At 51.3% G+C, this 26,440-nt stretch overlaps 1 long non-coding RNA gene across 1 annotated transcript in view; it reads right to left on the bottom strand.

The window, feature by feature from the left end:
* Window positions 1-20,893: 20,893 nt before the first annotated feature.
* The window catches only part of LOC138850171 (uncharacterized), a 195,460-nt gene continuing 189,913 nt past the window's right edge, over window positions 20,894-26,440 (bottom strand). Inside the window, exons 4-6 of the long non-coding RNA XR_011389780.1 lie at window positions 23,647-23,794; window positions 22,063-22,148; window positions 20,894-21,023 (exon numbers count right to left, since the gene is read on the bottom strand). This is a non-coding gene — a long non-coding RNA (uncharacterized lncRNA). The remainder of the gene's footprint in view (window positions 21,024-22,062; window positions 22,149-23,646; window positions 23,795-26,440) is intronic.

Below are 26,440 nucleotides of genomic sequence, written 5' to 3'. Positions count from 1 at the left end.
CGAAAGGAAGCCTGATGGGGGCTGGGAGTGGGAAGTAAATAAAGGAGTGATCCTGCTGTTATAGATTGAAAAGGCCTAAGGTGCAGCAGCTCTGATGCCTGAGGGTAGGAGATGATGGCTGTCCCAGCCTAAGAAGGGGGAAAGAGGGCCCAGCACTGTGGTGTAGTGGGTAAAGCTGCTGTTTGCAACACCGGCATCCCGTAAAGGCACGAGTTTTGAGTCCCAGCTGCTCCACTTCTGCTCTGGCTCTTTGCTAATGGTCCAGGAAAGCAGTGGAAGATGGCCAAGTACTCAGACCCCTGCCACTTGCATGACAAACCCAGATGAAGCTCCTGGCTAATTTGCTTCAGCCTGGTCCAGTTTGGGGAGTAAGCCAGCGGATGGACGCTTCCTCTCTCGTCTCTCTCCCTCTCTCCATAACTCTGCTTTTAAAAACAATTACACTTTTTAAAAGCAGACAGACAGAAAATCCACCCTTCCTCTGCCTCTTTGTTCTCTCTGAGCCCTCAGCAGACTGCGTGATGCCACTGACAATAGGGAGCAGCCTGGCTCAAGTGCTGATGTCATCCCTCTGAGTCCTCAGGGCACCCCGGCCCCATCAAAGGGACCCATGACATTACTAGAAGGAGGGACGATGAACCAGGTAGCGGTAAGCTTCTGAACCCCGACTAGGAATGGAAGGTGGGCAAAGATAAAGAACCCATTATGAGAATCCATTGCTGCTCGTAAGCACAAATGGATGGGACAGCGGCAAAGCAGAACATTTAAAATAATTAGTAGGAAACTACATATGCTGATTCCCAAATAAAATAGGAATAAGAAATAAATAAAAATAAGAAAGAGTACAACTGAAACGCCTCCTACAAGGGAGAAAAGGGACCGTACTGCTTTTGCTGGCCATCTGTGGGGAGCAGCCCGGACTGGACTAAGTTACTGGAATTAAGACTTATTCTATGCATCTGCTCTCCTGTGGGGAGCAACCCGGACTAGACTGAGTTACTGGAATTAAGACTTATTCTATGCATCTGCTCTCCCACAATATGGCGCTGGGAGAGAAGAAAACAGCTTCTACACAGCTGCCTCCAGTTCAGCCAATGAACTGTAGGACTTGCTCCTGGTTGGAGGAGAGCAGCGTACTCGGCGTGTGGGCAGCCGAGTTGGGATTGGTGGAAGAGGACTATAAAGGAGGAGAGAGACGGCATGCACCAGGAACATCTATGGGGAACATCTAAGGGAACCCGTGCAGCCCCCGAGAAAGCCGGCCGGCGGTGTGCCGCTCCCCTGCGGAAGTGGGGAATGCGGCCAGGGGGAACTGCCCTTCCACGGAGGTGGAAGGGATAGTAGCCAACCCGGGAAGAACCAGCAGCAAACCCGGGGAGGGCCGAGCAGACGAAAGAACAGCGCAGGGTCCTGTGTCGTTCCTCCACGAAGACGGGGAGCGACATAATGGTGCCGTGACTCGGATATGAAGCCTAGGCAGGGTTCTATGTCGTTCCTCCACGAAGACGGGGAGCGACATAATGGTGCCGTGACTCGGATAGGAAACCTAACTCGGATAGGAAACCTAGGACGGATAGGAAACTTAGGAGGGAAGAAACGGGAAGAAGCAGGAAAATACCGGAGAGAGAGACTAGCAAAGAGCCTAGGTGCCGGAAGAAGCTATTGAAAGCCTAGGCATAGACTCGGATATGGACTGTGGGAAAGAAGTTAGGATTGAAAGCGAAAGTGAAAGCTTTCATAGACTCGGATGCGGACTATGGCGGGGAAGCTAGGAGATTGAAAGCGAAAGTGAAACCTGGAGGAGGCTTGGACTCGGATACGGACTGTGGGAAAGAAGTTAGGATTTAAAGTGAAAGCAAGAAGAAACTTAGACTCAGATACGGACTGCAGGTTGAAAGTGAAAGTGAAACCTATAAGAAACTTAGACTTGGATACGGACTGTGGGGAGAGGCCAGGAGAAATGAGGGAGGAATATTGTTGGAAGAAAACTTAGGGAAACATACCGGGTAGAGAAAAATGTTAGGGAGGATGAAGCCGCGAGTGCAGGCCAAGCCATCTTGGAATTCTTCAAGTCAGCCCGGGGAGCAAGAGGCGAAGATCTGGAACCAGAGGCAGAGACGTGGGCCACCAGGATTCGCCAGGTTAGTCCGGGGAACTTGGACTGAATGCCGGTGGTGGCGGAAACATTCGCGGAAGCCGCCGCGTGCAGAGAGAGCACGGGGCGTTGGCGCAAGGCCGTGGTGCGGGCGCGAAGTGCGTGGAGACCGCGGAGCGTGCGCGCAGAGCCGGGAACCCGCCGGCGGGGCGAGGCGCCGGGAAGCCGCGCAGAGCCGTGAAGCTGCCGCGGGGCGAGGCGCCGGGAAGCCGCGCAAAGCCGGGAAGCCGCGCAGATCAGAGAAGCGCGGGCTGAAGTGGCTCAGCCGGAAAGGTGCCGAGAAGCAGCCTCGGGGCGGGCGCAGCCGGGAAGCCGCGGGGATAAGAATGAGAGCGGGAAGCCGCAGGGATAAGAGAAACAGAAGTTTTAGAAGTAAAGTGAGAGAAATAGGAATGCTGGAAGATAGAAGTGGAATGGGAGAAATAGGAATGCCCGGACATAGAGAAATAGAGAAATAGAAAGGCCTCCCCACAACATGGCAATTAGAAAGCTTGGATTCGGTCTGCCCGATAAGTGAGGCGATGAGCACCTGCGGCGGCTAGCAGCTTATGCGCCGCAGGTCACCGAAGACAGGCACGAATTAACATCAGTAAGGCCTCCCCACAATACAATTAGGAGGCTTGGATTCGGTCTGCCTGATTAGGCGATAAGCACCAGCAGGCAGCTCGACCAGAGTATGAGCTGCAGGTCACCGAAGATAGGCACGAATCAACACCAATAAGCCTCCCCACAATATGGCGCTGAGAAGGCTTGGATTCGGTTTGCCTGATAGGTTTTGTAAGCACCTGCAGGCAGTTCTAGCAGAGCAGAGCATGCGCTGCAGGGCACCGAACACAGGCACGCATCAGCGCCTAAAAACCTCCTTACAACATGGCGAAGAGAGGACCCGGATTCGGTTTGCCTGATTGATAGGACTTGTAAGAACCTGTGGCAACTCTAGCAAGCAGAGCAGAGTGTGTGCCGCGGGACACCGAAGACAGGCGCGTATCAACGCCAAAAAAAAAATAAAATAAAATAAAATAAAAAGAAAGGGGGATCTGTGGGGAGCAACTCGGACTATACTGTTACTGGAATTAAGACTTATTCTATGCATCTGCTCTCCCACTGTGGGGAGCAACTCGGACTATATTGTTACTGGAATTAAGACTTATTCTATGCATCTGCTCTCCCACAATATGGTGCTGGGAGAGAAGAAAGAGGCTTCTACACAGCTGCCTCCAGTTCAACCAAGGAACTGTAGGACTTGCTCCTGATTGGAGGAGAGCAACGTACTCGGCGTGTGGGCAGCCGAGTTAGGATTGGCGGAGGAGGACTATAAAGGAGGAGAGAGACGGCATGCACCGGGAACATCTATGGGGAACATCTAAGGGAACCCGTGCAGCCCCCGAGAGAACCAGCCGGCGGTGTGCCGCTCCCCTGCGGAAGTGGGGAATGTGGCCAGGGGGAACTGCCCTTCCACGGAGGTGGAAGGGATAGTAGCCAACCCGGGAAGAACCAGCAGCAAACCCGGGGAAGGCCGAGCAGACGAAAGAACAGCGCAGGGTCCTGTGTCGTTCCCCCACGAAGACGGGGAGCGACATAATGGTGCCGTGACTCGGATATGAAGCCTAGGCAGGGTTTAGTGTCGTTCCTCCACGAAGAGGGGGAGCGACATAATGGTGCCGTGACTCGGATATGAAGCCTAGGCAGGGTTTAGTGTCGTTCCTCCATGAAGAGGGGGAGCGACAGCCATCTATCAGCAGGAGTTTCAAAACAACACCTCTAGCGGCAGCGTACTGTCCCCACTGTGACACAGGCTCCAGGGTCTCCCCTCTGCTACAGTGCCAGCTTCTTCCTTTGCCCCTACACAACTCACTCTCTATCCAGCAGCCAAATGAGTCTTTTAAACACATGAGCGCCATTATGTCACCACTTGGCTTCAAACTTCCCCTAAGGGCTTCCCAGTACATCTCATACAGAACCCAAACCCAGCGCCACGGCCCGAGAGGACACGATCTGGCCTCTGACTACCTTTCCACGTTCCTCTCGCACCACCACCTTGCTCACGACTCCAGCCAGGCCACTGCAGGGCTGCTCCTGCCGCCCAGGCCTCTCCTGCCAGGTGTCTGCATCCAGTGTCAGACAGCGAGCGCCTCCTGGAAGGGGCCTTCCTCAACCTCCTGACCAAACGATAACTCTCACGCTCCAACCTCTAGTCTGTGACTTGGATTCTTAACCCTAGGCCAAATCACCTTATAGATTCCTCTGTGAGCCCATCTGACGCCCTGGTAGAGGTCAGCACTGGGCAGAGGGAATGGTTCATTAAGACAGCTCAGGAACTAGAGTGGCACTGGTACACAGAAGAGATCTCTTAGATAGGCATATATTATTATAGTATGCTATATATAATATGTTGACATTTTATAGAGTATATTTTATTTATATATTGTCTTTTTAAAAAGGACTTATTTATTTGAAAGGCAGAGTTACAGAAGAGAGGTGGGAAGACAGAGAGATACCTGCTGGTTCACTCCCTAAAAGGCTGCAATGGCCAGGATTGGGCCAGGCTGAAGCCAGGAGTCTTATCTGGGTCTCCCATGTGGGTGTCAGGGGCCCAAGGAGTTAGGCCACCTTCCACTGGGAGCTGGATCAAAAGCAGACCAGCCAGGACCCAAACTGATGCTGGCATCGCAGGCGGTGGCTCAGCGCTCCATGCCACAGTGCCGGTCCCCTAAATATTACCTCCTGAATAATATGCCATGTATCCGTATGTAATCCATAGTTCACTCTGTTACTCCCCTGGGGCTTCCACCGCCTTCCTGCTTTGTGGGACTGTATGATTCAGAGGTAAAAGCAGAAGTGTCTGAACCCAGCTTGTCTTCTCCTTCCTGAAGTCCTTACTGAGTTACAGAGATGCTGGGGTGCCAGGGGCAGGAAGTAGAGGCGAGAAGTGGAGCAGAGTTTCCACCAGCAGGGGAGATCTGCAGGCTGGTGATGGACAAGCCTTCAAGCTGCCTCCTTAGAGATCCCAGACAGAGGAGGGGAAGACAGCTTCCTGGTGGGCTCGGGGAGGCAGACCCCAGGCGTGGTAATAGCTGAGACTGAGTTTCTAGAAAGACTGAGGGCTGAGGGCTGAGGGCTGAGAGTGGGCTTCATTTTAAACTGGGACATCTCAGACCCACAGCTGAGGTGGGCAAGGGATACAGACAAGCGACACTCCAGCACCCACCGCGGAAACACCACCCCTGGAACAGCTTTCACTGCAAAGACTCCAGAGTGCCAGGGCTGGCTGGGCACTCCTGCACCTGCCTTCCCTGGCATCTACGAGGGAGGTGCTCCTCTCCCTTCCCCCACCCCCTCCTTTCTTTCTGCCTGCCTGTCAATCTATTGTTTGGCAGCTAGCTCCAGGTTCATCCAGGACAAGTGGCAGAACCACCCAAAGGTGGTCCCACTTTGGAGGTCAATTCCCCAGAGACCCACATTTCTACCCTGAGCCTCTCTGCCTGGAGGGGCAGGAAGAACTCTCCGGTCAAAAGCCAAGCACCCAGCACCAGTTCTTTCTGCGTCAGCTTCCTCCTGCAGCTGGAAGCGAGCAAGAGCTGAGGGCCCGTCGTGGGGAGACCAGTCACAGCATCCTGCTCTCCAGTAGGAATGCGGTGTCCTGGGCCGGAGAGCCGCAGGGTGAGGCGTGGGCTACCACTGTCTGCAGGGCTCCGCGCTGGGATAGCTTTCACCTGCAGAGGGCACAGCCAGAAAGCAAGCACTTAGGCAGAGAGAGCCCAGGACACTGCTGGACTGTATCCCTTTCTTGTCTCACTGTGTGACAGTCAGTGCTGTTTTCTTGCCGGAAAGATAACTAACTCATCCTGGGATACCCACAGGCAGGTGAAGTGTCAAATGCCACGCAGAACAGCCATGTCATCCATTGCTCCCTCCCCGGGAGAGCAGCAATGGGTTATTGGCCTGCAGGGACTTCTCAGGTATTCCTACTAGCCAGGGTTATTTCTGTGAAAGCTGTGGCTTTCAAATAAATAAATCAATTTTAAATAAATAAATAGATAGATAGATACAAAGAATAGCTTAGAGGAGATCGTGTTCTAGACAGAGGAATGACTCCAACAGTGGAAACTTGGGTCACAAAAGGCAGGAACCACAGCTGGGATCCCCTGAGATCATAACATCACGTCTCTAGCTGGGGACTGAACCCCGAGGAGCCCATCTGGCTGCTGAGGGAGCCTGAGTGTCCAGGTAAACCCCGGACTCTCCAATGATGCCCCACTCCCTCTCTGCCTGCCTCTCTTCTGGTCGATGACCCAGCAGTCTGCATTCTGAGACAGGTCCCCACCAGCGCTGCTGTGGGGACTGGAAGGGACTCAGCTCAAGAAGGGTATTTGGCTGAGCTTTGTCAAACTCAAACACTTGGTGACCCAGGATATCTGCATACTCTCACCTGGCAGGAGTTGCTGGTAATCTGGGTGCCTGCAGGCTAAGGGACCATGGAAAGGTGCTCAGCTCACATTGGAGGAAGAGGTGGGCAAGGTGGGGTTGGAGCTGATGGACAGTCCCTTGACACTATTTGCGATGTTTGCACCCAGGCCTTGCTTTCTAGAACTGCTCACAGCCAACAACTGTGCATGATGGGTTCCAAGGCAGGGCCCCTCTAACGCAGGACCCTGTGGGCCTGGCCGAAGCCTTCTCAGAACTGCACTGCAGTCTCCGTGTCTTCCTATCCAGCCTGCTCCTCTAGCTCCTTAAGCAGGTATCCCCTCTGCAGAGCAGGCTGAAGGCGCTCCGGGTCTCGTCCTGCACTTTTCCTTTTCTGGCAATAAATCACCTGCAGCTCATCACACCTTGGCTCCTGCTTTTCAGAGGATCCAAACTGCTGGCACAGATGGGGTTTGGGGACTGCCTCATTTACCACTGGGGAGACCAAGAGGCACTCTCCTGAGCGGGCTGTAGGGCACAGAAGGTCACGGGCACAAAGCGGCAGCTGAACTGCTGAAGCATCACGTGTGGTGGCCTGGGGAAGCACCCTGGTGGGAGGGAACAGCCTTGCAGATGCAGGGAAGAATCAGGGACCTGCCACTTTGGAGAAGTTCCTAGGGGTCCAAAGGTCAGGGAGGTGACAGAATGCCCCTCTAAAATAGGAGATGGGGCTGTAGCTGTCAATCAGTAGCCTCTGCTGGCAACAATGGAATCCCACGTCAGAGCATCAGTTTGAGTCCTGGCTGTTCCGCTTCTGACCCGGCTCCCGGCTGATGCACCTGGGAAAGCAGCAGAAGATGGCCCAAGTGTTTGGTCCCCTGCCACCCATATGAGAACCAGGATGGAGTTTCAGGCTTCTGGTTCAGCCTGGCCCAACCCCAGCCATTTTGGCCATTTGGGGAGTGAACCAGTGGATGGAAGATCTCCCTCTTTCTGTCTCTGTCTCTGTCTTTCCCTCTCTTTCTCTGTCACTATACCTTTCCAATAGATAAATTAATCTTTAAAATAAATAAGAGACAAATTGCCACAACCTCCCTTGCAAGAGTCTTGATGCAGCCCTGGGATTCTGGGGCAAGGCCACGTCATCCACCAGAGACAAGTACCTGCCATTCGAGAACAACTCCCGGGAAACTGCTGGGCTCTGGCAGAAACAGAAGCCTGACCACTGGGCACAAACTGACCTCATCTGAAAACGCCTGTTGGGAGCTTAGTCTTGTTGGATCCAGCAAATCACAAAGTTGATTGTACCCAGCAGCATGACATTTTAAGTTGTAAGTGAAACATAGGAGACCAAGTTTTATGAACAGATAGTCCAGACTACTGGGTCACCTGTCACAGTGGCACCAGCACCCCTCTCCTGGCTTGTAAGTGTGTCACACAGCTGATGTGGAGAAAGAAGCCCTAGCTTGGTTCAGAGTAGGTTGGTTTGGTGGCTGGTTGCAAGGCAATGGAGCGTAGCAAACCCAGCAGCTGTACTACAGCTACATTCAGGAGTGGCCTTGAAACAACGTGGATGGAGATGGACAGTCTTCCCAGTGGATGGAGCTGAACATGGTGTGTGTGGTCGGCCAGGTGCAGGAAAGGAAAAGCAGTCTGACATGAGAAAATTAAGAGATTTATGGGCTGAGGTCCGTGCATGTCTGATTAGAGGCCCAGGAGATCAGAGACCAGGTCTGGGTCAGAGCCATCGGGATGAACAGAAGGGAAAGGGTACAAAGTGACAGGACTGTATCAGATTTTAATACTTCCAGGATGGCCGGTGCCACGGCTCACTAGGCTAATACCTCCCAGGAAGCATCTACCACAGCGTAAGTACTCAGTGACCAAGCAGGTAAAATATCTCAGCCAGGCGAGACAGGCTGCTTCTGACTGGATCACGCCTCTCTTTGGGGCAAGCTCTGCGCTGGGCTTTCTGGGACATCCTCAGAACCTCACTGTCTACAGCTCTTCCTACCCGATCCTCTCTTTGCCATAGCTTCCGTGCAGTCTGAGGGTTCTCCCTAACGACCCTGCCCCACGTTACATTCAGGAAACTCTCTGCTGCTTCTAATGCCATCTTGGTACCTCTTCCTGAGGGTCTGAGTTGACATGCTAGCACTCCTCACTGGATTGGCAAGACCCCTGGAATCTGCACAGCCTTGAAGGAAGAAAGTGAGACAGAACTTCAGAACTGCACCACCTACAAATTTAACAAGACAGCTTTCAATCTTCTGTGGCTATCCTGGAACAGGATGAGCTCTGCAAATTGACAGCAAAGGGGAAGAGAAAGCGGAGCCCTTCTCCGTCTCCTTTGCTGGTTTCCTTTTGCCTATTGGACCTCCGAGTGATGGACAAGCTTGGCTTCAGTTCATGGACACTTCCATTCATTAGCAAAATGATTTCCCAGTGGATCTCATAGAAACTGGCTTAAAATAACATCTATGTGTAGATGACTTTCACAGTTATATTTCAGGTCATCAAAGTTAAAAACTCTTGGTTAAGAACATAGTTAAAGGCTGGCGCCGCGGCTCACTGGCTAATCCTTCACCTGCGGCGCCGGCACCCCAGGTTCTAGTCCCGGTCGGGGCGCCGGATTCTGTCCCGGTTGCCCCTCTTCCAGGCCAGCTCTCTGCTGTGCCCCGGGATGGCAGTGGAGGATGGCCCAAGTGCTTGGGCCCTGCACCCACATGGGAGACCAGGAGGAAGTACCTGGCTCCTGGCTTCAGATTGGCGCAGCGCCAGCTATAGTGGCCATTTGAGGGGGTGAATCAACGGAAGGAAGACCTTTCTCTCTGTCTCTCTCACTGTCTAACTCTGCCTGTTCAAAAAAAAAAAAAAAAAAACATAGTTAAGCTCATGCCATATTAGAAAACCTGGGTTCAATTCCTGGCCCTGGCTCCAGCTTCCTACTAATGCGACCCTGAGAGGCAGCAGATGATGGCTCAAGTAGTTGGGTTTCTGCTACTGACAGAAGAGACCTGAATTGAATTTCTGGCTCCAACATTTAGCCTGGTCCAGCCCTAGCCATAGTGAGCATCTGTGGAGTGAATTACTAGATGGGAGTTTCTTTCTCTCTCTCTCTCTGCCTCTCAAATAAGTAAACAAACAACCCTTGTGCTTCAGAGGATAGCATCAAGGGAAAAGACAACCCGCAGACTGGGAGAAAATATTTCAACATCATTAGTTGTTAGTGAAACACAAATCAAAATTACAACATGACTATATTATACGGCTGTAATAAAGCAAGGGTTGTTGAGTATCTGGAAACACTGGAACTTTGGGGCAATGCTGGTGGAAATACAACATGGTCCAGCTGTGTTAGAGAACAAGTTTCAGTTCCTGAAAAGGTTACCCAGCATTCCAGATCCAAGTATGCCCACGAGAATTGACAACACATGTTCACATAAAAACTTGTATGTAAACATTTACAGAAGAACTAATCGTGACATTACAGAGTGGAAACAACTCAAGCGTCCATCAGCTGATGCACGAGTCAACACAGTAGGGCATATCCACACAACGGAATACTAGTCTGCCCTAAAAAGCAGCACACACTCAGCCCCTCGGAAACATGATGCTCAGAGAAAGAAGCCAAATAGAGGATTCTGTTTTCATGAAATGTCCCTATTAGACAAGGAAAAAGAAAGAGGAGTAGATTAATGATCAAAGGGGCTCCAGGGAGAGCCGAACTAGGCTTTGACTGCTAATGGGTATGTGATTCCTTTAGCGGGAAACGAAAATGCTCTAAAATTAGAGAGTGGTGATTATTGAACAATCTTGTGAATGTACTCAACCATACTAAGTTGTAGGTTATCCTTCAGAAGGGTAAATTTATGGCACGTAAATTATGTCTCAATAAAACTTCTACACAAAAGAAACAAACCACAGGAATCCAAAACAATAATGGTAAGTCCATAAATCCAGCTTTCCCCGCTAAACTCCAAATTGGTATGTCTTACTGGCTGCTAGAAATTTCCACTGGGATGCCTCACAGGCATCTAACACTTAACGTGTCCCACACCGAACTCCTGGATCTCTGCAGCACCCCCCCCCATTACTCCTCTCAGTTTTCTCCATCTCAGTGAATGCTACCTCTATGTTTCCAGTTGCTCAGATCAATGAAAAAACTGGAGCCACTCTTGGCTGCTTCCTTCACACCCTGCATCCAGTCCATCAGTCAGTCTTATCCTAACTGCAAGATGTTTGCAGAACCGAGTCACTTCTCACATGGTCACATGCATCACTCTGGCCCAAGCCCCATCATCTCTTGCCTGGATTATGCCATTAGCCTCGGAACTGATCTCCCACCTCTACCACTGCCCTGTCAAGGCTCAGACTGTGCTCCTTCAAATGCCTGTGTAGAGACTGCAATCTGTAGGGGCCGCTGCTTTACCTGCAGTGCCGGCATCCCATGTGGGTGCTGGTTCGAGTTCAGGTTGCTCCACTTCCGATTCAGCTCTCCTTATGGCCTGGGAAAGCAGTAGAAGACGGCTCGAGTCTTTGGACACCTGCACCTGTGTGGGAGACCCAGAAGAAGCTCCTGGCTCCTGGATTCAGATCGGCTCAGCTCCAGCTGTTGGCCATTTGGGGAAAGAACCAGTGGATGGAAGACCTCTCTCTCCCTCTCTCTGCTTCTCTGTAATTCTGCCCTTCAAATAATAAATGAATGAATGGATGGATGGATGAATGAATGAACGAATGAATGAATAAATGAAACTGCAATCTGCAGTACCCAAGAATGTGATTGGATTTGGAGACAGGCACTTTGGAGAGATGATGAAATTAAAAAATGAGCCCACGGAGGTGGCCCTAATCCAATCTGACTGGTGTCTTTATAGGAGGAGGAGATTTGGACAAACAACAGGACACCAGAGACCACGCGAGAACACAGGAAGAGGGCAGTCTTCTATGAGGCAGGGACAAAGGCTTCAGGACAAAATAAACCTGCCGTCCTCTTGATCTTGGAACTCCGGCCTCCAGAACTGTGAGAAAACAGATTTCTGGTGTGTGAGCCACCAGTGTGTGGCATTTTATTCCGGCAGCCAAGCAAAACAACAACCTGCTATAGCCTATTTTTCACACAGCAGCCAGAGTGATCTCTTGAGATCACTGCTTCTTTGCCAACCACCCTGGCCTGTAAGTTTCATTCGCTTTCTGACCTGATCTCCTGACCAGCACACTGCCACTGCACAACTCCCAAGGCACCACGAACCTCCCACCTCTCCCTTACACCGCTCCTGTCTGTGCTGGAGCCACGCTGACCTTTGGGAAGCTCCACAGACACCAACCACCCTCTTGTATTATGGCCTTTGCACATGCTCCGTGCTAAAGATACTCGCCCACACACCCTGTGGCTCACTGCCTTGTTCTTCAGCTAGTGCTCAAAGGTTGCCCCCAAGGCGTCTTCCCTAACTGCCCTGTCCATAATGACCTCACCTCACCCTGGTCACTTTCTTTCTTGCTTCTTAAAGGTTTATTTTATTTATTTGAATGGGGGAGAGAGAGAGAGAGAGAGAGAGAGAGAAAATGAGAATCTCTCATCTGCTGATTCACTCCCCAAATGGAGTAACAACCAGGGCCAGGCCAAGGCAGAGCTAGGAGCTTCATCTGGATCTTCCAAACGGGTGACAGGGGCCCAAGCTCTTGGGCCATCTTCTGCTGCTTTCCCAGGCCATCAGCAGAGAGCTGGATCAGAAGTGGAGAAGCTGGGACTCAAACTGTGTCCATATGGGATGCCAGTGTCGCAGGCAGCAGTTTTACCCACTAAAGCATAATGCCAGCCCCAATACACCCACCCCCGCCCTCTGCCACTTTCCACCCCAGGGACCTTGACGTCACTCTTCTTTTGCCATTCATCATCTGACCTCTTACTAACATATTTCACTGCTGACTTTGTCATGGATCTCCCTGACTGCAAAGTCAGCTCCATGAAGACAGGGACTTTACTGTGTTCTTCGCTGTATCCTCATGGCCTCAGGCTCTGCCTGGCACACAGTTCAATAAATGATTTTTTTTTTTAAATAAAAAGGGAAGGGTAAAGGAATTGATAATATTTTGACTACATTTAAGACTGGTCACTTTCTCTGCTAAAAATCTTGGAACCAAATTCGTGTGTGCTGACTCCAGTAACTATCCGAGGGAAATTATGCACAAACCTCGATGGGGTTTCATTGGTTTCCCCTCTTCCTTTGATGGAGAAACACAGTTGGCCATCTGTTTTTGAGGATTCTGCATGCATGGGTTCAACCAACTGCAGATAGAAAATACTTGGAAAAAAACTATCAGACTTCTTCCTTGCCATTATTTTCCAAACAGTTCAGTGTTAACAACTATTTACATAGCATTACACTCTGCTAAGTATTATAATAATCCAGGAATGATTCGAAGCATATGAGTGGATGTGAGTAGATTGTGTGTAAATGTGCCATTTTTCAGCAAGAACTTGGCCAGCCCTTGATGCTGGTATCCCAGGCAGGTCCTAGAACAACCTCCCTTGCATATCTGGTGATGACTGTACTGTAGGGTTTTTTATTGTTGCTGTTGTTATTTGTAATTGGTAATTCTGGAAACTTGGAGTAAAACAAAATAAACTTTAAAACATTTTAAAAATGTCTTTGGGGTGGATTTTTGGCACAGGGGATAAGATGTCACTGGATGTTTATATCCCACGTCAGAGCGCCTGGCTTTGAAGCCCAGTTCTGCTTCCAGTTCGGGCATGTGTTAGGAGACAGAAGGAGATGGTCAATGACTTGGGTCCTTGCTGCTTAGGCGCAAGATTCAGACAGAGTTACAGGTTCCTTGCTTCAACCAGGTCCACCCCAGGCTGTTGGGGGCTTTTGGGGAATGACCCAGTAGATGCAAGATCTGTCTCTCTCTCTGCCTTTCAAAAAATATAATCTTTTCAAAAAAACGTCTTAAGTTTCCAGCCTTCAGGGATGGGTGTTTGACCTGTGGCCGCCCCAGGGGCGGGAGAAAGACACTTGGCTCACTCCCAGCTTATACTGCCGAGTGCTCTTAGGTTTCTCTTGTCTCAGGAGTTCCTCGGGAAATTCTTCTGAAGATTTGCAAATTTTCCCAGGGATCATTAGCTGCAGAGGAAGAAAAGACACCCTTTTGTAGACCTCCCGGTCAAAGAGTATGGAAAAATGGCATTTGGGGTGGAGGCAAGTGCCTCTTCTCAGCCTGTAAGACACAGGGCCAAAGTTGAAAGGAGAGCTTTAAAACTTGCCTGCCATAAAGGGCACAAGGGCAGTTTCTGGGTTAACAGCCCGGGTGCCAGCAAACAGGAACAGAGCGGCCACTGTCTGGCCCGCTGGGTTCCTCAAGAATGGCTCCAGTCTGGCTCTCCCAGGAGAGGGGCTGGCCGCAAATCTGGCTTTGGAATTCTCCACAGACCTGCAGACTGCACCCCTCTGCTCCCTCAGAGTCCCATCCCCCGGGCTGAGGCCAGGGCCCGAGTGAGTGCCTGACCAGCTTCCAGTCTCTGTGCTCACACGGTCCCTGGCCAAGGACTGCCTGGAGGAGTCTGGAAGCCAGGGAGCCCTGGAGCAGCAGCGGATGGCCCTGTCCAGGAGGAGCTGCTAACGACCACCTGCCCCTTCACAGAGGCCCGCTTCTGTCTCTCCACCATTCCAACCCCTGAGCTGGGGCACGGCCCAGGTGAGAAGCCTGGTGTTTTTCCATCACTATTTCTTGGCCTCCAATTCACTGCGGCCTCAGATTACATCACTTTTCTACTTTCTTTGCTTCTTTGTGTTACGTTGGCCAGCACTTCCCTCGGTGGCTCAGGGAAGTCAAGTGGAGTCAGGAAAAAATTCTCGGGTCTACAAAGCAGAAATTCAAGCTCAATTGTTCCAGCGCGGTCAGTGGCTTTCCACGTGTTGCGGTGCGTCAGACTCCTCTCTGCAGAAATTCTCAAATGTGAACGTACTCAAGAGTTGCCAGGGGACCTGTGGTCACTGTCACCTAGCAAAGATGAAGTGAGCCACGCCCTCGAGCTGTCTGCTGAGTAGGTCTGGGTAGGGCCGAGGAACCTACATTTAAAAAAAAAAAAAAAAGACCAAGTACTCCCATCTGCTGGTCCACTCCCCAAGTGCCCACAAAGCAGGGACTGGGCAAGGCTAAAGGCAGGAGGCGGGAACATAATCCAGGTCTCCCATGTGGGTGCAAGGACCCAAGTCCAATGAGCCATCACCATTGCCTTCCAGGGCCTGCATTCAGGAACCAGGAGCAGGTATTGAACCCAGGTACTCTGACATGTGACGTGAATATCTCAACTGGGATCTTAACTGCCAGGCTAACTGCCTGCCCCAGAACTTACATTGTTAGCAAGAACTGCAGGTTACCAGATGCAGGAGGCTTGACATCCCTGCTGAGAAAAATGGCGGAAGGAGCAGGGTAACCAGACAGGCAGTCTCGGTTTACAATGGTTTGTCTTCCAATTTTTGACATCACCATGATGCAAAAGCAATAAGCATCAGGTAGAAACTGAATTCAAGTTTTCAGTGTTGATTTTTTTCCTCCGGAGCTGGTGGTATACTGTAAAATACTCTTCCTGGATGCTCCTGGTGGCAGCAGAGAGCAGGAACCCTCAGTCAACCCCACTGTCACGAGGGGGAAAGAATGGGTTAATCTTGGCTGCTTTATCGCCAAGCTAAGATGTCCAGAAGTCTAGGGGTATTAACTGTTAAATGCTGTGTAATAAAATTAAATTTCCTAATGATGGCGCTTTTACCTTACAACTCACCCCTGTGATGTGCAAACACTGGGCTACGTGTTCACTGCGAGCCAAGTAGCAGGTGCAGGTGTCTGGTTCTGCCACACCCCTGCGGAGTCAGAATTTGCAGCTGGGCACGTGTCTCATTCCCTAGAGGTATCTGGCACACAGCTAAGCTTGGGGTGCACTACCGAAGGCATGGTTTCATTCAGGAAAAATAAGCCAGACTTCCGCTTCTGAGGTCCCCCACGCCAGGCTCTCATCACGTCCTGGAAACCAGCACGCACGGTTCCTGGCAAAGAATCTGAAGAAAGGCTTCCACGTGCCGCGGCAGCTGCGATCCTTAAATAAAAAAGGACTAGAGAAACGAAAGCGCGATTGCAATCACTTGACAGGGCTTTTCTCTCTCTCCCTGGGCCAGGTAGAATGCCCCAAGGTAAAAGTGGCACCTGGAGCCGCAGCCTGGCTGGGAGACCGCCCTGCCCGGTGTTACTCAGGAAGAGGAGGGAAAGAGCGCCAGCTGTACCTGCCAATCACCTGGGAGCCACCGTGGCTGGCACTCATGCTGAATGGCTGCATATTGCCTCCAGATGGGTTCCTCAGTGCCAGGTGCCAGGTTAGAGCAGCTGCCTGGGAGGGAGTGTTCCCCTGGCAGAGCTGTGTGCACCTGCACGCAGCGATGTCACCTGCGCGCACGCTGGTTTCTCCAGGGTGCAGACAAGCGCACTGGGGCAAGTCAGCAGCCTCAGCACGGGATTCCAGCTGATTCAACTCAGTTTCCGTGGTCAGACTGGTACCTGGGGGCAGCTGCTTCTCAGAGGGAACAGATGGCTCCATTCTGAATTTGTTACAGCTGCAGCTTCACTCAAACTAACATAACCCTTCTTTCCCCATCCTCAAAAAACAAGAGGAAATCACAGGCCGGGCTTTTGCTCAGCTTTTGACCTCTCTCCCAACTCCGATTGCCCAGGGCAGCTTCTCCGCACTCTCTAGCACACAGGGTGAGCTCCCTACCCCAGAACTGCAGTGCACAAGGGTCGCGGCAACCCATTAAGACACAGTTGGGTGTTCTCAGTCTACACCCTGAAACACGTCTGTCCGTATCCACTCCATTTCTCTCCCTTTTCCCCAGACATCTGGGGTCCCTGTTCTCACTGGGTATTCCAGGAACTTCATGATTTAAAACAAAATCAAGGCTGGCGCCGTGGCTCACTAGGCTAATCCTCCGCCTTGCGGCGCCAGCACACCATGTTCTAGTCCCGGTCGGGGCGCCGGATTCTGTTCCGGTTGCCCCTCTTCCAGGCCAGCTCTCTGCTGTGGCCAGGGAGTGCAGTGGAAGATGGCCCAAGTGCTTGGGCCCTGCACCCCATGGGAGACCAGGAGAAGCACCTGGCTCCTGGCTTTGGATCAGCGCAATGCGCTGGCCGCGGCGGCCATTGGAGGGTGAACCAACAGCAAAAGGAAGACATTTCTCTCTGTCTCTCTCTCACTGTCCACTCTGCCTGTCAAAAATAAAAAAAAAATTAAATTAAAAAAATAAAAAAAAAACAAAATCAAAATGGGATGGGGGGAGCAGAAGAACAAGAGAGGAGGGAGGTAAGGAAAAAGGAAAAGGAAACTAGGGCACGGCTCGGGCAGGCCCTGCAGGTGCAGCTGCGTGTGAGGACGGCAGAGGGACTTGTCGGCTCCTGGCTCAGAGCTGCTCAACCAGGGCTGGGCCTGGGGACTGCCCAGGGTCATGCACAATGACCGACCTGTGTCTTCAGGTGTTCTCAGGTCTGAAGAAGATGCTGGGCAGGAAGGAGGCGGGCTCTTTCATCTCCTGCCTGGCAGAAGCATGCTGAGGTCAGGTGCCAACACCATCCCTGCACAGCCCCAGAAAGATACACGAGAGGAGACCAGGTGGTTCTCCACCACGAGCCGCAGAACAGTCACCTGGGCGGGGAGGGGCTTTTAAAACAGAGGCTGCGAGGGCCCCCTCCCGGATTCAGCAGCTCTGGCCACGGCCTGAGAAGGTGCCTTTTTTTTTTTTTTTTTTTTTTTTTTTTTTTTAATTTGAGACAGGTAGAGTTAGAGAGGGAGAGAAGGAGAAAGGTCTTCCTTCCATTGGTTCACTCCCCAAATGGCCGCCACGGCTTTCACTGCGCCGATCTGAAGCCAGGAGCCAGGCGCTTCCTCCTGGTCTCCCATGCAGGTGCAGGGGCCCAAGCACCTGGGCCATCCTCCACTGCCCTCCTGGGCCACAGCAGAGAGCTGGACAGGAAGAGGAGCAACCGGGATTAAACCTGGCACCCATATGGGATGTCTGCGCCACAGGTGGAGGATTAACCAAGTGAGCCACGGCGCCGGCCTCCAGAAAAGTGCTTTTCTAACAACTTCTGTGATGCGGACGCTGCCAGTCTGGGGACCACCCTTTGAGGACCCAGACTCCAGAGGTCTAATTCCAGCGCTCCAGTTCTGCCACTCTGCAGGTGAAAAGTGACAGTTCCCTCCCACACGCTCATTACCTGGCAGGTCCCTCCACCCTCCCCTCCAGCGTCTGCACACGGACGGTGGATAACCATGGCTGAGTGGAGGGTGCCCCCTTGTGCTCCCAAGCTGTGGTGCACTCTCTCCTCCCTGGAAAGCATAGCCAGATTGCATTTTATCTGCAGACCACGGGAAACCCGAGACCTTCATCGTTCATCAGATCTGCTCCACGTGTAGAAAGCCAGACAAGAATGGCTTCTTCACGTGGCTTTGGGATGGATTTTGGTGCCTAGGAGCTTGGTCTGGATCACACGCTCACTAAATTCTCTGCTGGAGAAGATGCCTTTGTAACATAAGGAAGAAGCAAAACAAGTTCAGAGTCCTCAAAACACCACGTAAGTCAGAAAGGACCCTACCAGGGCTGTGAACCATGCTTTGTTCCCCCCCCACACACACACACACAGCCCCCCGGCTCTCTCGAAGTGGAGAGTCAGCATCTACTGTGGTCAGACGCAAACACTCTCGGGAGCGATGGTCACCAGCGCTGTGCCCAGTTCACGTCAAGGCTACCTCTGAGCTTTGTGCAGTCAGTACGCCGCCGTTAGAGGGTTTGCTGCTGCCTACCGCTGCGGCCAGGAACGAACCTCTAGGAAAGACGGTCAGCCAAGCAGCTGCTCAGGCATGAGAGTGTGCTGGAACCACATCCGTCTCTGGACTCCACTCGCAGAGATTCCGATTCAGCAGCCCTGGGCTGGGGCCTGGGAGTTTGCTCTCTAACAGCCTCCTGGGTGGTGCTGACGCTGCTGGTTGGGGACTACCTCTTCGGGTGGCATTTGTCATTCTCCCGGTTGGTCGGTCATGGTTGGATTATCACTGAGCCATAGTCTAAGACATCAAGAGCCTTTCATTCCGGGTATGCCAATCGAGGAGGCAATGCTGCTGCTTTGGAGAGTCTTTGCTGGCGGTGGGCTGCCCTGTAGTGGCAGGCAGTTTAGCAGCGCCTCTGCCCTCTACCTCACAGTTGCCAGTAGCAACCTCCTCCCCTAGGGTGTGATGATGCAATAAATATCTGACCTCACCAGAAGGCCCCGGGAGGCAAAATTGCCCCCAGTTGAGCACCACTGTTCCTCTCTGTTTGGAAAGTGACAGCACCCTCACGTATTGCCTCACTGACAGTGACATACATACAATATATTTTTGGCTCTGTAGATGAAAAAAAGTTTCTCAAGTGCCTACTATTTGCACAGGACTCTGCTAATGCGCTTCACTGTTGACTGGGTCTTTTTAAAATTGTTGACATGCTTCACACGCTCGTCGTCATAGCCGAGATGCATTTTCCCCTCGCAGCAGCTCTTCATCTGCACTAGCCCCGTTTCAGGGACTCTCGAGCCACAGAGGCTGCCAGCTGCTGCACTGGATAGCACAGCCCCGACTCTGGGCCAGACTCTGCCTCTGCCCCACTGCCTGCTGGCTTTTCTATAGGGATTTTGACAAGTTCATGCAAAGGGCTGGCATTGTGCCACAGTGGGTTTGACCACTTCTCTGCAACACAGCATGCCATTTCAAACTGCAGGTTGTAGACCTGAGACTCTATTTGGATCCAACTTCCTGCTGGGAAGGTAGCTACAGATGGCCCAAGGACTTGGTCCTCTGCTATCCATGTGGGGACCACGATGCAGTTCCTTGCTCCTGGCTTCATCCTGGCCCTATCTCTGGCTGTTGTAACCATTTGGGGAATGAACCAGTGAAGGAAATCTATCTTTCTCTGCCTATGTCTTCCTCTCTAGCCCTCTTTCTCTCTCTCTTTCTCCCTTTCAAGTAAATAAATTTATAAAAAGTGCATCAAGAGGCATACTATACAAAACTAATTTGTATGAATTTCAATTTTTTTACACAAAAATAGACATCTTTTAATTCTATTTTTCATGGACTTTTTTAAAATTTTTGACAGGCAGAGTGGACAGTGAGAGAGAGACAGAGAGAAAGGTCTTCCTTTACCATTGGTTCACCCTCCAATGGCCGCTGCAGCCGGCGCACTGCGCTGATCTGAAGCCGGGAGCCAGGTGCTTCTCCTGGTCTCCCATGCAGGTGCAGGGCCCAAGGACTTGGGCCACAGCAGAGAGCTGGACTGGAAGAGAGGGAACCGGGACAGAATCCAGTGCCCCGACTGGGACTAGAACCCCGGGGTGCCGGCGCTGCAAGGCGGAGGATTAGCCTATTGAGCCACGGCACCGGCCTTTCCATGGACTTTTAAAGGGACCCTCAAGAGTAGGAGGAAGGATGGGAGTAGTGGAGGAGGGCAGGTAAGGGATAAAGAACTGCTATATTTCTAAAGCTGTATCTATGAAATGTATATTTATTAAATAAAGGCTTTATTTAAAAAGTGTCCTCAAATGTGGAGCAACAGGTGCCAATTGTACTCCCGTGTCCTTCCATTTCTGGCCCTGTTTCAGCTGTTTTATCAGATGCACATACCTCGTCACATTCTCGGCAATCTGTCATTGGACTATTTCTACCTAGTCTAAAACAAAGCCTACATAAATTTTATCAAATAGTACAAGACCTCATCTGGTGGCCAGACTGTGTTGACTGCTATGATATTTTGGTTCTGATAGCGTTTCCAGTGGCTGTTTTCCAACACAGCCTGTGTTTGTATGTGCAACACTGAGATCTTTCATCTCATCAATGGTAATCACTCATGCACAAACTCTGTCACACTCTTGTGCTTTTCGGTTTAATCACAACATCTTGGAGTGTTTATCCCCATTCAGGAATTCCGCCTTTTCATTGGTCCCTGTCTGGTATTTCTCCCTATGGTTTCTCACTTTGTCCTCAGTAAATATTTCTCACCAATTAGGAAACCAGTTACTCCCTAGAAAATTTTGCAATAAGGCCTTCTGTCTCACAATTTTTCATTCAGATTTTTTAGCAAGACAAGCAAGATAGACTTAAAAGCTAAGGTCAATTTCTGCCAATAAAAAGTAGGGAGTGATCGTTACGAGCCAGGAGCTGTGCTCGGCACCTGACATGTGTTATGATGTGCAGGTATGAGGGCGATCACCACGTTAAAAGCCAGGTAAGGAGGCCCGGAGAGTTTAAGCAACTTGTCCGAGGTCACCCAGCTAGCAACACGCAGAGCTGGGGTTGTATCGAGGGCTGCCTGCTGATGACGTGGACCTCCTACCTTGTGCACTCCACTGTAAGGCAGTCGGGTCACACAGGTTGCTCTTGTTTCTGAGTCTGTAAGGATGACGGACACACAGGGTATCAGTCTGGGAAGATGAAGAGTCGTGGATGTGGGGCATGGTTGCCTGGCGTGAATGTGCTTACTGCCACGGAACTGTACATCTGACAGTCGTTCAAATACCAGCTTCCACGGTTCGTGTATTTTATAATTAAGCAAGCAAACATACCGAAATTGGATAATCGAAAGGGGCCTCTCGACTACTCAGTCTCACTCATGATTAGCTTGATCCAACTTTGTTTTTCAATGCAGGATGCACCTCTGAGAGCAGGGCTTGCAGGGCCTGGGACTGGGAACAGCTGGACACAGATGACCGCCGTGAGGACAGTAATTGAGCCCTAGGATGGGTTCCAGCAAGGACAGATCTTGGATTCCTGCCCTGACCAGAAGGGGGCGCCCTGCCCAGTCCGGAGCAGCAGAGGAGACACCGCCTCCCGCTGCCTGAGAGAGGAGAGCACCCTGGAGTCCACTCTGCCTTTCACGGAGGTGCCTGGGGAGTAATCGTGTGCTTCGTGGTTACTATCAGTCCCCTGTGAGTCAGCGACGCGACCACAGGCTGGTGGGAACACCTCCCGAGTCCCCTTCCCCCAGACTGGATCAAGGTGCCGCACCCTGCGACTGGCCAAGGCTGCCTCTCAGCCTCCTGCCCTTAACTCGGCTGGCACCACCTCCACCGTCAGACCTCGGGGGCCCAGAGAGCAGTAGTCCAAGCTTCTGTCCTTAACGAGGGAGGCAGCGCAGTGCTGCTGGCCTCCGAGCTCTCGGTAGAGGAATTCATTCAGCTTCCACGCTGCTCCAGCTTGAGGCCCAGGCTGAACACATGCTATTTTTACCAAATGCTTTCTGTTCTGTGACATGCTTTGCCAACTTGCTATTATTAGAGAAATCAGGGGCTGTCTGAGTTTGCCTTCTCTCTCTCCTGGCTTCTCCCTCTGAATTTTGCAGGGGAGGGGGGTGGTGGTGGTTTGGTGGGGGAGACCCTGTCTTGTCCACAGAAGGTAAGTGACAGGGAAATGGTGGCATCCGAGAACCCACCTTAGTGCCAGAGCGGCTCGGACACGGGCTCCGCCTCCTCTCACGTGACATGTAGTCCTGGCTTGCCCTCGTCCCAGATGGCACAGCTGACGGGACAGGAAAACACTATATTGGAATATTTACAGCGTCATTTCCCCCACCCCCATTTCCTGTGAAGGAGGATTTGGTTTCGGCCAACAAAGTTGTTGTGTGGAGCACGGGAAGATGTGGGAAGGGACTCCGAGTGGTGCGGTCCCGTGGGTGGGACGGCTGGCCGGGTCCGCCCAGAAAAAGCCAGGGAGTTATCTCCTGGAGAAAACATCAGAGCGGAGAGGGAGGATGAGAGAGAAGAGGCAGGAATGGGCTGAAACAGGGGGCATTCAAGAGCAAACTTAAGGGGGCTGGAGCCACTGCTATTGTCTCTTGGGGACAGAAAAGAGGGAGGAGCTTCTTTCAGAAATGCTGCTGCTGTTGGGAGTGGAATCTACCCCCTACCCTTCGGCATTCTAAAGAGATTTCAGTTGAGGCACACACTGGTTTAAAAAAAAATTTTTTTTTCCACCCAGCTGGGACTACCAGGAGGCTTCAGTATAATGGCAAGGGCAGGCCACCCTCTACCCCTTCTCTCCTCAACAGAGTCTCTGTTCCACAGAGTTTATTAAAATTATTTCTTTATTTGAAAGGCAGACAGACTGATGCACCCCACCCCATCTGCTGGTTCCCAATTCAAACGCCCACAATGTCTGGGGCTTGGCCAGGCAGAAGCTGGAAGGCAGGAACTCAACCAAGGTCTCCTGTAAGAGTGGCAGGGATCCAACTACCACAGCCATCACCTGCTGCCCCGCAGGGTGCGCATTAGCAGGAAGCCAGAATCAAGAGCATAGCTGGACCCCAAAGCCAGGCACTCCAATCTAGGGTAGAGGCATCCCAAGCAGTATCTTAACTGCTAGGCCAAATGCTTACCTCTAGTCCAGATATTTTGAACTAGTACCTTGGTCCGGGTGCAGACTCTGGATGTATTTTGCTTGGCTAGCTGAGGATTCATTTTTTTGAACCACCATTGAAAATTGGGTTTTCACAATGTAATCATCTGCATCTCCTTTCTTCTCTTGGAAAAAAAAATTGGAAGATCTGGCGCTACGATGCCCTCGTTCCCACAAGGCAGAAGTGGGCTCGTGTTCTCCGGTTCATCACTGCACCCACCGCTCACCCTGGGTGTGCCTATGCAAGTTTCCCTAAGCTACTTCCCACCATCTGGCAATTGACAGACTGGGAAATTCAGACTGACTTTCCTGCTGAGGACAATCAGAAAATAGGGGAAAAATAGAAATGAAATCTTCTGGAAAGGATCAGAGTTAAAGTGCTATGAATTATCAAATCAGGTTCTGGGGAAAAGATGGGTACAGTGCGAGGCAAGCCCAGCCGCTGAACCCCCTTTCTGCTTGGGACATTTGTTGCCTGTGCAAAAGCCAAAGAAGAAATGTGGAGGCTAAACAGCATGTAGGCAGCTTTAGATATCGATGAGAATAAAAGCTGGAATCCAGTGCCCACCAAAAGGGGGCATGGAAACTGTCTGTTTTAGGCTAGAACCCCCAAAGACTGTACCTCAAGACCGGATGAATTGAATGGAAAACAGATGAGACTTTGCAGGGCTTCCACCAAGATCCAATAAGCTTAATGCTTCAAACTGGATTAGGGTGATTCCATTCGCCAGCATCCCCAGACGCCTTGCAGCAGCACAAATGTGAATGCCCTGTGGAGGAACATAACTCCGTAAGTCCCACATGACTCCTACCAGCAACTGTCCGTGTGCGATTTCAGTGCACATGAAGATAACCAGGCACCCAGGGAAATAAGACAACAGAAAAGAGACACAGCAGAAGCAACTAGGACTGAAGCGAGCCAGACCTGTGGTTATGAGAGCTCTCAGACACAGACCTTAAGATAAATGGCCGGCACCGCGGCTCAATAGGCTAATCTTCCACTTTGTGGCGCCGGCACACCGGGTTCTAGTCCTGGTCGGGGTGCTGGATTCTGTCCCGGTTGCCCCTCTTCCAGGCCAGCTCTCTGCTATGGCCCGGAAGAGCAGTGGAGGATGGCCCAAGTGCTTGGGCCCTGCACCAGCATGGGAGACCAGGAGAAGCACCTGGCTCCTGGCTTCCGATCAGCGCGATGCGCCCGTGGCGGCCATTGGAGGGTGAACCAACGGCAAAGGAAGACCTTTCTCTCTGTCTCTCTCTCTCTCTCTCACTATCCACTCTGCCTGTAAAAGAAAAAAAAAAAAAAAAAGGCCCCCTTCCCCATGGCTTCCACATGCTTGCATAGGAATTCTCAGATACCTTAATCTTGGTCTAGATTTCATTTCTCTAGGGCTCCCTTTCCTGATGTCTCGCCTGTGAATTAGGTCAGCTCCCATGACAGTCAGTCCCCATTATGCACATTGTTCACCAAATGTCCTTCCTTTGAAGTGCATATATCGCAGCTGAACCATGCTTATTTGAGTGATTATCAAATTAATCTGCTTCCTTCCCTCTGCTCCGTCCAGGTAGCCATGACTAAGAATCTGCCATATAACACACCACTGTTAGCTTTTCACCTATGACTCTAGTGCCTAAGACAGGCTTGACACACAGCAGCTGTTCACGGGTGTTGGGTGGATGCATGGATGGGTGGACAGATGACAACCTGATACTAGGCAGCAGTAGCCACCTTACAGTACATCAGTCTTCATAAATTTTGTTCTTGTGGCATCTAAAATAATTCTGTAAAGCAGCATTACCTATCCCCACATGTAAAAATTGTTAACTGTTATCATTAAGTTCATACAGTTTCAATACTATAACTTCAAGTATATTGAAAAAGTTGGGGGGCTGGCGCCATGGCACAGTAGGTTAATCCTCCACCTGCAGCACCAGCATCCCATGTGGGTGCTGGTTCTAGTCCCAGCTGCTCCTCTTTCATTCCAGCTCTCTGCTACGGCCTGGGAAAGCAGTACAAGATGGCCCAAGTCCTTGGGCCCCTGTACCCACATGGGAGACCAGGATGAAGCTCCTGGCTGCTGGCTTTGGATTGAGGCAGCTCTGGCCATTGGGGCCATCTGGGGAGTGAACCAGTGGATGGAAGACCTCTCTCTCTGTCTCTCCCTCTCACTGTCTGTAACTCTACCTCTCAAATAAATACATAAAATCTTTAAAGAAAAAGTTGGCATTTAAAAAATAAACAATGACATCCTTCTTTAAATGTACCCATGAATCTGTTATTAGTATTTCTAATAAATCTTTTTTGGAAAGATTTATTTATTTATTTGAAAGGCAGAGTAATAGGCAGAGGCAGAGAGAGAGAGAGACAGAGAGAGAGAAAGTCTTCCATCGCTGATTCACTCCCCAAATGGCCGCATTGGCCAGAGCTCCACCGATCTAGTCAGGAGCCAGGAGTCTCCTCCAGGTCTCCCACATGGATGCAGGGGCCCAAGCTCCTGGGCCATCTTCCACTGCCTTCCCAGGTCACAGTAGAGAGCTGGATTGGAAGTGGAGCAGCCAGGACTCGAACCGGCTCCCACATGTGAAGCCAGCACTGCAGGTGGTGGCTTCACCCACAATGCCACAGCACCGGCCCCTGTTTTTATTATTGCTAATATTCCCTTTGATTTGCTTCCACAGTTCTGTCCGCCAAAAATCAAGGGATAGAAGAGAGAAAGTTGGCCTAGCAGCCTGCAGAGGGCAGTGTTGGACCAGCTGTTGGGTTCCATCTCTCTGGCCCTCCCTCTCGGTAGCAGATTGGATCTACCATTCAGCTTGGCCTCAGAGGGGAGCTCAGCCTTGGTGGCCCAGCCCAGGGCTCCCTGGTGTGTGTGTCTACACAGTGAATTATTCATGCTAAAATGACTCTAGCAAGAACGGAGGCCAGAGACGCTCCTTCCTATACCTGGAATCAGGGACTAGGACTTCAAAAAGATGAAAACTTCATTTTCTCTGCCCTTCATGAGAGAGAGAGAGAGAGAGAGATAGAAGTCTCCATCTACTGGTCCTCTTCCCAAATGCCTACAACAGTCAAGACAGGGCCAGGCTGAAGCCTGGAGCTGGAACTCTTTCTGGGCCTTCCAGGTGGGTGGCAGTGACCTGAGTACTTGCTCCTTCATGTGGTACCCCCCAGGGTGTGTATCAGCAGGGAGCCGGAATCAGGAGAGGAGGCGGGATTTGAACCCAGGGATGGGATATGGGATGCAAGTGTGCTGAGCGGCATCATAACTGCTTTGCCACATGCAAAGGTTTTGTTTCACCTCCTAGGAAAGGATAACAACAATGAAATCTAAATAATTTATAGCTTCAGGTGGCAGTAGAGCCAAGCGGCCCAGAGCTCGGACCTCACACCGCTCAACAGCCTTTCCAAACCCCAGCTT

Source organism: Oryctolagus cuniculus, chromosome 6 (genome assembly GCF_964237555.1).
Source record: "Oryctolagus cuniculus chromosome 6, mOryCun1.1, whole genome shotgun sequence".
Classification (NCBI taxonomy): domain Eukaryota; kingdom Metazoa; phylum Chordata; class Mammalia; order Lagomorpha; family Leporidae; genus Oryctolagus; species Oryctolagus cuniculus.
This window is presented reverse-complemented; position numbering and strand designations above follow the sequence as displayed.